Genomic DNA, 12,175 nt, shown 5'->3' on the forward strand with positions numbered 1-12,175 from the left:
TACTAGGGTACGCAGTTTACATCACGGTTCTAGAGGGCCGTACAACATGAGTTGGGTACTCGAGTAGAGCTGAGCACAGTATTTCACCCTCAGATGGACAGACAGTCCGAGTGCACTATTCAGATATTAGAGGATATGCTCCGTGCGTGTGTGATAGATTTTGGTGGTTCTTGGGATCAGTTCTTTCCACTTACGGAGTTTGCCTACAACAACAGTTATCAGTCGAGCATCCAGATGGCACCATATGAGGCTCTGTATGGTAGGCGGTGTCGATCTCCAGTGGGTTGGTTCGAGCCGGGCGAGGCTAGATTATTGGGTACAGACTTGGTTCAGGATGCTTAGGAAAAGGTTAAGGTGATTCAGGATCGACTTCGCACCGCCCAGTCCAGACAGAAGAGTTATGCGGATCGGAAGGTTCGCGATGTTGCATTCATGGTTGGGGAACGGGTCCTGCTCCGGGTGTCACCTATGAAAGGTGTTATGAGGTTCGAAAAGAAGGTCAAGCTGAGCCCAAGGTTTATCAGCCCATTTGAGGTGTTGCGACATATTGGAGAGGTTGCTTATGAGCTTGCCTTTCCTCCCAGCCTAACAGGAGTTTATCCAGTATTCCATGTTTCGATGCCCCGAAAGTATCACGGCGATCCATCTCATGTGTTGGATTTATGCTCAGCCCAGTTGGACAAGGATTTATCTTATGTCGAGGAGCCGGTGGCTATTTTGGACAGGCAGGTTCGAAAGTTGAGGTCAAAGAACATTGCTTCCGTGAAGTTTCAGTGGAGGGGTCAGCCGGTGGAGGAGGCGACTTGGGACACCGAGCAGGATATGTGCAGCCGTTATCCTCATGTTTTCACCACTTCAGGTATGTCTCTATACTCGTTCAAGGACAAATGATTGTTTTAAGAGGGGGAGGATGTAACGACCCGGCCAGTCATTTTGAGAGTTATATCCCCGAGGCCCTGTTTACTGCTTTCCCCATATCGCTTTCTGCTTATGTGACTTTCTGAGAGGCTTTGGTTGTGTTTTTGGAGTGTTTTGGGACACTTAGTTCTTAAAAGGAAGCTTAAGTCTTAGGATTTTTTACTGTAGTTGGAACTATGTGAAGACGACTCCGGAATACAGTTTCGTCAGTTCCGTTAGCTCTGTTGGGTGATTTTGGACTTAGGAGCTTGTCCGGACTGTGAATTGGAGGTCTGTAGCTGATTTAGGCATGAATTGGCGAAAGTCAATTCCGATTCCGAAAGTTGGAGTTGGTCCATAAGGCTGAATATGACTTGTGTGCAAATTTTGAGGTCAATCGGACGTGGTTTGATAGGTTTCGGCATCGATTTTAGAAGTTTGAAGTTTCAAAGTTCAATAAGTTTGAATCGAAGGGTGATTCGTGTTTTTAGCATTGTTTGATGTGATTTAAGGGGTCGACTAAGGTCGTATGGTATTTTAGGACTTGTTGGTATGTTTGGTTAGGGTCCCGGGGGCCTCAGTGTATTCCGTATCTGCGGTTCCCGCAGATGCGCCAAAGGAGCGCAGGTGCGAAGTGAGACCGCAGAAATGGACCAGGTTCCGTAGGTGCGACAGTAGGTCCCTTAAGTCACAGATGCGGACCCAGCTTCTTAAGTCATTTCCACAACTGCGAGGGAAATTCCGCAGGTGCGACAGTAGGTCCGCAGATGCGGAATCGCTGGGCAGAAAAAGGCCAAGTTCGAGGGTTTTATCCCATTTTCATTTTTTTGGGTCTTTGAGAGCTCGGATTGAGGCGATAATTCAAGGATTTTTTAGAGAGAACTTTGGGATAATGATTCTTAACTCATTTATGGTTATATTCCACAAATCTATAGTTGTTTTCATCATCTAATTAAGGAATTTGGTTGAGAAATTTGGGGGAAAGGTGGAAGTTCTTCAACTAAGTTTTGAGTTTTGATTTGGATTTTGATATCGGATTTGCATAATTTTGTTACAAGTGAACTTGTGAGTGAATGAGTGTTCATATTTCGTGGCTTTTACACGATTCCGAGACGTGGGCCCAGGAAGGCATTTTGGGATGGTTTTCTACTTTCTTGCTTTAGCTTTGATTTCATTAATTAGATTAGTTTCTTATAGTTGTATTTATGGTATGTAATTGATTTTGGGAAGATTTAGGCTATTCGGAGTCAAATATTCGTGAAAAAGGCATTGTTACCGATTGATTGAGCTTGGTTCGAGGTAAGTGGCTTGCCTAACCTTGTGTGGGGAAAATCCCCTTAGGATTTGGTACTGTTGTGATATATGAGCGTCATGTACGTGAGGTGACGAGTACGTACACGGGCTATTTGTTGTAAAACCTGATTTATTTTACTGAGTAGTAACTTGTTTTTCCTTTTATTTAAGTTATACCATTTAAATGAGTATTAGTCTGTTTTCATTCTTAATTAAGCTATTCCAATATGTGTAGTTATCTTGTTTAGTCTAATATCGTATGTCTATGTGCTTTAGCTGCTTATTTGAACTCTCTGAAGCATGCCTAGTTGATTTCTTGATTTTCCTTGTTCTTTATCAGTATAACTGTAGAAATCTTGCTATTAACTATTGTATTTATCGGTTTGAGTTGTGTGTTTACTTTTGAGACTACGAGGTGGTTCCTCGGGAGTTCTCCCTGCACATTTACTTTTGAGACTGCGAGGTGGTTCCTCGGGAGTTCTCCCTACACATTTACTTTTGAGACTACGAGGCAGTACCTCGGGAGTTCTAGCTGTATATTTATTTTGGGACTACGATATGGTGTCTCGGGAGATCCCTTGTTGTTTACCCTTTTGTGTTGTATTGTTGCCTTGTTGTGTTTCCTTTTCTTAAATTCTAGTCTCTTATTATACTATATATTATCCCGCCTTATTTATTATTTACTGGTAGGCCTGACCTGACCTCGTCACTACTCGACCGAGGTTAGGCTTGGCACTTACTGGGTACCGTTGTGGTGTACTCATGCTACTCTTCTGCACATGTTTTGTGTGCAGATCCGGGTGCTTCTTATCAGCCCTGCTACTAGCTGAGAGTGCTTGTTGTTGTACGGAGACTTCAAGGTACATCTGCTGCGTCCACTGACCTCGGAGTCCCCCTATATTGTCTCCTATATCATTTACTTTCCGTACTTCTTTTGTTAGACTCTGGTGTATGGAGATACTAGTTTCCTTCTGTAGCTTGTGACTTATGATGTTCCGGGTTTTGGAAATACTGTGTATTACTAGAGTGTTGGTTTTTTTTGTACATGCCGAGTGACATTACTACCAGTTATTAAGTTATCTGTTGCAGATAGTTGTTAAGTTTTACTTCCATTTTTGTTATTTTCGTATTTGTTTAGGCTTACCTAGTCGTAGAAACTAGGTTCCGTCACGACGTCTTATGGAGGGAGTTTTGGGTCGTGACAGTTCGGTGGTTTGAGGCCATGATTAGCATCACTTCAAGTATTATGATCAGTACGTGTGGTCGGAATTGAGTTTCGGGAAGTTCGTAGTCGATTTGGAAAGAAAATTCTAAATTCAGAAGCTTTAAGTTGGAGGAATTGACTAATGTTTAACTTTTGAGTAAACGACCTCAGAATCGGGATTTGAAGGTTCCAACAGGTTCGCATGATGATTTTGGACTTGGGCGTATGTCCGGATCAGGTTTTGAATGACCCAGGAGCGTTTCAGCGCCTATTGTGGAAGGTTGACATTTTGAAAGAATTTCATGAATTTGGGTTGAAGTGTATTTCAATGTTATCGATGTCCGTTTGAGATTCCGAGCCTGGGAATGGCTTCGTATGGTGATTTTGGTCGTAGGTGTGTGTCCGAACGTTGATTTGGAGGTCCGTAGGTCATTTCAGCGTCAATTGGCGAAAGTTGGAAATTTGGATGATTTTGAGAAGTTTGACCGGGAGTGGACTTTTTGATATCGGGGTCGGATTCCAATTTCGGAAAATGGAGTAGGTCCGTAATGTCAAATTGGACTTGTATGCAAAATTTGAGGTCAATCAGACGTGATTTGATAGGTTTCGGCATCGAATGTAAAAGTTTGAAGTTCTAAAGTTCATTAACATTGAATTGGGGTGTGACTTGTGATTTTGACGTTGTTTTACGTGATTTGAGGCCTCGAGCAAGTTCATGTCATGTTTTGGGATAGGTTAATGTGATTGGACGGGGTCCCGGGGGCGTCGGGTGTGTTACGGGGTGGTTTCGGATTAATTTTGGATGAAAAGATGTTGTTGGTTCTTCTAGTTTTTGGGTCTGGGCTGCAGGTCTCGCAAATGTGAGGTTTTGATCGCATTTGCGAGGATGGAGTTTGCATTTGCGAGGATGGGAAATTTCTGAGGGGTTCGCATTTGCGAGCATTTTATTGCTTTTGCGAATCTGTCCTCTTCGCATTTGCGAACATTTTATCGCTTTTGCGAATCTGTCCTCTTCGCATTTGGGAAGATTTTGCTCGCAAATGCGACCTTGGCAGGGGTGGCTCTCCTTCGCATTTGCGATGCTTTTGTCGCAATTGCGACCATCGCATTTGCGAACCAGATGTCGCAAATGCGACGTCTGCGACTGGAGCAAGGGCTTTTATTTCGGGACTTAGCTCATTTCCCTCATGTCCCACTTAGACTTAGGCGATTTTTGAGAGCATGTTGAGAGAGGTTCCATCAACATCAAAGATGTAAGTGATTCCCGTGTATTTTGAGTTAAATACTTGTATTATACATAGATTTTAACATGGAAATTCATGAAATTTGGGGTTTTGGTGGAAAACCTAGAAATTGGTATTTTTGGTTTTTGACCACGAATTTGGGCATGAAATTGAGAATAATCTATATATTTGAGTTCGTGAGGCTATGGGTAATGTTTATCTTCGAAAACTTTTGGAATTCGGGCACGTGGGCCGAGGGTGATTTTTATTGCCTTTTCGAGCGGAGTTGGGAATTGTTGTAAATTGGATTATAATGAGTATTAGAGTATATATTTACGGATTTGCACATTTGTTGACTAGTTTTGGAGCGATGGGCATCGGTTTGAGTTGTTGGAAAGGCTTTGGAACTGGTTATGGAATTTCGGAGCGAGGTAAGTCTCTTTTCTAACCGTGTAAGAGAGAATAAACCCCATAGGTGAATTGATTTAATATGTGCTTCTATTTGTGGGGGTTACGTATGCATGAGGTGACGAAAGTCCGTGCGTAGCTACTATTATGCTTATGTTCTGGTAGTCTAGGACCCAAATCATGTTATACTTGCAATGTTTGTGCCCTACTTGTTAATTTAATTGCTTAAATCATATTGAAACTTGATAAAGGAGTTGTAAAAGGTTAAACTTCATTTTCTTGATCGTTAATGAGAATTTGGAATTCCCTTGAATAATTGCCCCTTAATAAATCTTGAATTGGTTGTTGTAAATGTATTTTCTCTTTTGTGAAGCGGGTCGAACGCCTCGGTATGGTTCGCGTCGTTCGACCCTCGGCAGTGCATAGTTTAAATATTTATGTTGGATCGGGCCATACGACCTCGGTATGATTTGTGCATGATAAACCTTTGGAATTAATAATAATTGATATTGCCTCATTGGCCTGAGATATCCACTCACTTCTTGTTATTGAGTTTACAGTTGTTTCATACAATCCATGCTTAAGTATAATATCGGTATTTATTGTTAGCCCATAGTAAGTTTCGGAGTAGACCCCTCGTCACTACTTCTTCGAGGTTAGACTAGATACTTACTGGGTATGCGTTGATTTACGTACTCATACTACACTTGCTGCATATTTTTGTGTAGGTGCATATATGTCTAACTGACTTGTGGGCGCAGAGGAGCGGCTATTTCGGGGATTTAGGTCAGTTGCATCCCATGTTGCGAATTCGCAGCACACAAAATCTCCATCAGAGTTATCTACCCTCTCCTATCTAATTGTACTTTCAGACATATGTTGTATTTCTAATATATTTCCTAGTTAATGCTCATCTACTTGTGACACCGGGCTTTGGCGGTGATTATGGGCTGTTCAGTATTGTAGTTGTGAAAATACTATCATTTACTTTATAAAGTCTATCTTTTACTATTTAATTGAAGGAAATTATGGTTTCAAAAACACTGAAATGAGTAATTAAGTTAATCAATTATTGTTGGCTGGCCTGACAGCAGTGTAAGGCGCCATCACGACTTCTAATGGAATTTGGGTCGTGACAGCTGAAGTACAACAATAATGAAATCAATGCATCCTTTCAGAGCAACAGTCACTCAGTCCTCCCATTCACTCCAACCTCATAATCACTCTTTCCTCACAGTCACTCATTCCTCTCAATCACTCAGAACTCAGCACTCGGCACTCGCACTCAGTAGGTACATGTGCTCACTGGGGGTATGTACAGACTCCGGAGGGGCTTCTTCATCCCAAGCACTATAACAAGCCAATCATGGCATATAACAGTGAAATATGTTGCGGCGTGCAGCCCGATCCCATACATATCCTCACAATCAGGCCCTCGGCCTCACTCAATCATCAACCTCTCCAGTCTCTCGGGCTCTCAAAAATCATGATAAGCAGCCCAAACAACAAGTATATAATGCATTAATAATGAACAATAGAGACTGAGATTTAGTGTGCAAGTAAAACTGTGACTGAGTAGAAAACAACAATTTAGTAGATAATTCAACATGTACACGACCTTTATGGGTCCCTACAATATCAACACATGGTTTAAACATGATTTATAGTTTGATTTCTCTAATACGTGGAAAATGTACAGATATCAACTGATTAGTCAACCACACAGTTCCATGGAACTTATCAAGTCACAATTCCTACGGTGCACACCCACACGCCTGTCACCTAGCATGTGCGGCACCTGAAAACCAATCATATATCACAAATTCTGAGGTTTCATACCCTCAGGACTAAATTTAGAACTGTTACTTACCTCAATCCGAGCAATTCTTTATTCCAATAAACCTTTTCCTCGCGATTCGGCCTCCGAACGCCTCGAATCTTAGTCAAAATAATTCTATTCAATCAACACGAGATATAGGAATCAATTCCATATGAAAATGCTAAATTTCACAATAATATCCGAAATTAACTCAAAAATCAACATTGGGGCCCACGTCTCAGAACCCGACAAAAGTTACAAAATATGAACGTCCATTCAACCACGAGTCCAACCATACAAAAATTACTAAATTCTGACTCCTATTCGACCTTCAAACCCTCAAATCAAATTTTGAAAAATTTCTATTCTAATCCCCCAAATCACGAAATAGGTGCTGGAAATAGTGTTAGATTCATGAATAACGGACCAAATCAAGTTAAGATTACTTACCCCAGTCTAATTTGTGAAGTTTGCCTCTGAAAATCGCCCAAACCGAGCTCCCCAACTATGTTTATGCCAAAAATGGCAAAACCCCCGGTTTATAGAGCCCCTTATGCTTGTAGCACCACAAGTGGCATGGGGCGCTGCCTGTGACGCCGTTTTCAGAACTCGTTAGGGCTCCCATCGTGAGAGTTTCTCCAAATTTCTTTAGCAGCACAGATTTAATTTCGTGAGGAGCTAAGATCATTTCCTTTTACCGCCATTATGTAGGTGGTAATATACTCCTGTAGGTATGAAGTCCTATCATACTTTGGCACTTCAACCATTTTGAACTGCTTCGGGATTAGTTCTGGTGCCTCACTTGGCTTGTACGACAATTGAGTATACTTCTTCGAGTCTGGGCCTTTCAATATTGGTGGCGCGCCAGGGATTTGGTCCATGTGGTCGTTTAGCCATAATAATTGGTTAATGGCGAGAATTACGAACCCATGTCGGATGAGTTGGCAAAGTTTTTTTCGAGACAATTAGAAACGGGACCGGTTACGCCTTCGGTAAATATAAGGGCAAATATGATGATTTCGATGGCTAACTTTGACAATGCTTTGGGTTCGATCATAATTATCATGTGTCGATCTTGGCTGATGGTGTTAGACATCAGATCGATCTTCGAGTTCGACTTCACCTGATCACAGATATTTTGACCCTGGCCTAATCAGGGAGTTCGGAAGCTCGATCGAATATCGAGTTCAGTTTTACCCGTATACACTTCCTAACTGTAAAGAAGAACACAAGTTTTCATGGTGGCTCGGGACATTGATGTTGTTACATCGATATATACTCGACGCTAAATTTGTGTTTGATGAGAAGTGCCTCAAAGCTTTTGAGGAATTGAAACTAAGGCTCACCACGGCACCTATAATTATCACACCCAATTGATATTTTCCATTTGAGCCTACGGAGGGTGAATTGGGGTCGTGACACTACATTTGCAAGTCTAACTCATGAAGTCAAGAATGGAAGCAAAAGAGTCATAGATGCATGTGTGGAATATATATTTGCAAAGGTCACATTCGCATACATGGAACCTACATTTGCAAGAATAACTCAGGAAGTCAAGAATGGAAGCAAAAGAGTCATAGATGCATGTGTGGAATCTATATTTGTAAAGGTCACATTCGCATACATGGAACCTACAATTGCAAGAGTTTAACCTGCGTTACTCTAGAGTAGCCCTTGGTATCTTTTCCAAGTTCCAAGTGGAAATACATATAGTCTGGTAAATGTGATCATTAAATTTATTTTGGAAAATGTGATGTTTGGGTGGGCTTACATGGACTTTAGCTATTCTATTAGAACTTTCATTAGTTTCCTGAGGACAAGACATGGCACATCTTCAACTTACCGAGGACATAACCCTTGATAGGAAGGTATGGAGATCGAGCATTAGGGTTGTAGGTTAGTTAGTAGCCAAGCGTCTTTCCTTTCCAAACTAGTACTTCCTTCAGCTGTAGTACTAGTGCTATCCTCGTGTTCCCTATTTTTAGATCAATATTTACCTAATATTTCCTTTGCTCCCTTTATATTTTTTCTGGTTGTTGATATTATCTCGCTTTACATAGTTCTTTGTAATAACTGTTGTGAATCATGATTTCCTTATCTGAACTTGTTTAGAGGTGCTACTAATATTGTAACCTACACGTGTAATAATATTGGACATTTAAAAATCACTTAATATTTAATAGACACGGGCACACCGTGAAGGCGGACAATCTCACGAATGTAAATTTCAGCTAACCTCTCTGAAGAATAGGTAACTGCCACTGAAATGAAATGGGCTGACTTGGTCATCCTGTCCACAATGACCCAAACTACGTCAAATTTGCCATGTTTTCATGGAGACCTTAGTGCCTATTGCATTTTGTGGTTTGCCTGAAAGAATCTGGAAACCCATCACAGAGATTAGTTTGTTTTTCAAAGACTTGTGTTCTACCACATTAAGGGAAGAAAACCTACTTCGGATGGACCAGAACATCCGTGTAATTTCTAGTAAGATGGAAAAAATATTCCCATGTGGTTTCTTTGATGTGATGGAACACCTTCCAATACACCTTGTACACGAGGCACGACTTGGAGGGCCTGTTCAATGCAGATGGATGTATCCCTTTGAGAGGTAATATTATAAGTTTGATGTAATATTCTATTTTATTTGAATGTTCTTGGCTAACATGAGATTATGTAGGACAATTGGCAAATGCTCATGACATAACAGACCTATTTCAATTTTCAGAATCGGATTCCGACCCCGGTATCAAAAAGTCAACTCTCCGATCAAACTTTCCACTTAAATTTCTATTTTAGTCATTTCAAGCCTAATTTAACTACGGACTTCCAAATAGTTTTTCGACCAAAATTACCATACGGAGCTATTGGAATCATCATAACTCTATTCCGGGGTCATTTACATATAAGTCAACATCCGGTCAATCTTTTCAACTTAAGTTTTCATCTTTGAGACTAAGTGTCTCAATTCATTCTGAAACCTCACCGGACCCCAACCAATTACCCCGGCAAGTCACATAACAATTGTAAAGCACAAATTGAGCAGTAAATGGGGGAACGAGGCTGTAATACTCAAAACGATCGACCGAGTCATTACATAAGGAAGCGAATTCTTGCAAAATTTATAGAGCCAAGTTTTGTCAAAAGCAATTAAGGCGGCGGGAATTTTTTGACATTTTCTTATCACTCTAAAAAGATTTCACCTTAATTTTACAAGCAATAAAGGTGGCAGGAAAAAAAAAAGGATAGAGGAGAAAATTAAAAAAAAAAAAAAAGTGTAACTGAATCCCCTAATTTAAGGCATTAATAGTGGATTGTATATAATTTGTAAGTAATCTTTGTTTAGGGCGGGTAATATACAAAACTAAGACAATTTTGATAAATAAGTTTCAAATATTGTATAGGAAAGAAAAAAAATCCATTTTCGATACTATAAGCCTATTGGTCTAAATAATTTGGTCTTGAACATCATAATTTTCGTCCCAGTGACTTATTTTGGAACTATTGGGATTTGCGAAAACAAAAAATTATTATAGGAACTAGAACGGTGCGATTTGCTCTGGCCTAGGAGCAATCCTAGTTCCAAGTCGTCTATGAATTATGATGAACAAATATGAATGAAATTGTCGATCAGAAAAGTTGGAGTAACTAACATAAATTAGAAACGATTTTCAAGTCATTTATGTCAAGCTTTCGAGTATAAGAACTCGCGAGAGTTGGAAAGTAAACAATATATATTAAAGAACATTAACACCGTGAAACTTTTGGTTACGACACCTCAATATTATGATTTATGATTTACCTTTGGCGTCATTGGCAAAAAAACTTATGATCTTAAATATTAACGGTGAAATTGCATCACTGTTATTGACTTATTATCTTTGGTTTTACATCAAAAGGTTCAAGCCATTCCCGTAAAATAAGCTGGAAAACTTCTCCTTATTTGATGTCAACCTGACGAGCGCAAAACATAACACGAAATAAATGCTCGCTAGCCAAAGATGGTATAATTATGATTATCGTCTCCATAGGGATTGAATTTAAATAATGTTCAAGTAATTTCTAGATTAACTCTATTCAGGATGATTAACACGTTGGTTGAGATAATTAATAACTAAAATTAACTATGAAACTAAAACAATTACAATTGATCACTGGAAGACAAGAGTTGAGCAACACTGAAATATCAATAGGAGAAATAAAGGTCGTGACAAGATAGGTGCAAGATAGCTATTTGGGATCCAACTCTAGTTCAATTCACTCTAATGTTATAATGATTCTCACGAATTCACTCGATTATTAGTTCAAACGTGTAGTCAAGACTCTTCTCTCGATTAAATCTTAACTCTACGAGGTGAACTAATATAAGCACTGTGAAAATATGCAAGCATGCGTTAATTAATTGGTCTTCAGGAAAACGTCTCTCGAATATTCTCCTAACTTGATTTAATCAACAATTCAATAAGCTCTTTCGAATACGTAAGAGAATCACTGAATTAAACCTAACAAAATAATGCAAGATAATCACCACAATAATCCTCTTACGATTAAATAAACTGATGAATAAAGTTACAAACAATTCAAAGCTCCATAAATGAATTTAAGCAAAGAACTAGAGTTAAAATCCACAAATATCAATCATAACACCATATCCATCAAACCCTAAAGAAAACTACTCCATAATCATGGAGGAAGTCATCATAATTAAATAGTAAGAAAACATCAATCTAACGTTACAATCCAAACTACCGTATTGAATTGATGAAAAGATGATGAAATCTTGTGTTTTGTAGCCTCCAATGCTCTCCAAAATCTTTTCAGGTCAAAAATCCTCTAAAATCGTGTTTTGGATGTATTTATACCATGTAGGAATGGGCCCGGATGAAACTATCTTTTTCAAGCCGAAGTGGGACAATTGGACCACAAAAATATACTGGCGCGACGCGCCATGCGCCGCATCACTGAAGATTTTCAGAGAGTTGATTTTTTTCATTCTACAGAAATTTTGCACTAGCACCCCGCGGCGCGGTAGTGTATTTTTCTCAGAGTAATCTTTTTTTCTCACTTTTTGACACCCAAACTTGGTCCTCGACTCCCGAATATGATTTCGGCTTAATTTTCTGTGCTTCTACTCATACTTCAAATCTCCAAATCATCTATGTTAGCTCCAAACTTGCTTTTTCACGCGAAATCACATCCTACACAACATAACACACGTAATAAATATAAAGTAATAACAATTAGGCTCAAATACAATCAAAGTGCAGTAATTAGAGTGCGGAATATAGCTAAAAACATGAGTTCTTAGCCTACCATCACAACCAAAGCTTG

This window comes from Nicotiana tomentosiformis, chromosome 2 (assembly GCF_000390325.3).
Source record: "Nicotiana tomentosiformis chromosome 2, ASM39032v3, whole genome shotgun sequence".
Lineage (NCBI taxonomy): Eukaryota > Viridiplantae > Streptophyta > Magnoliopsida > Solanales > Solanaceae > Nicotiana > Nicotiana tomentosiformis.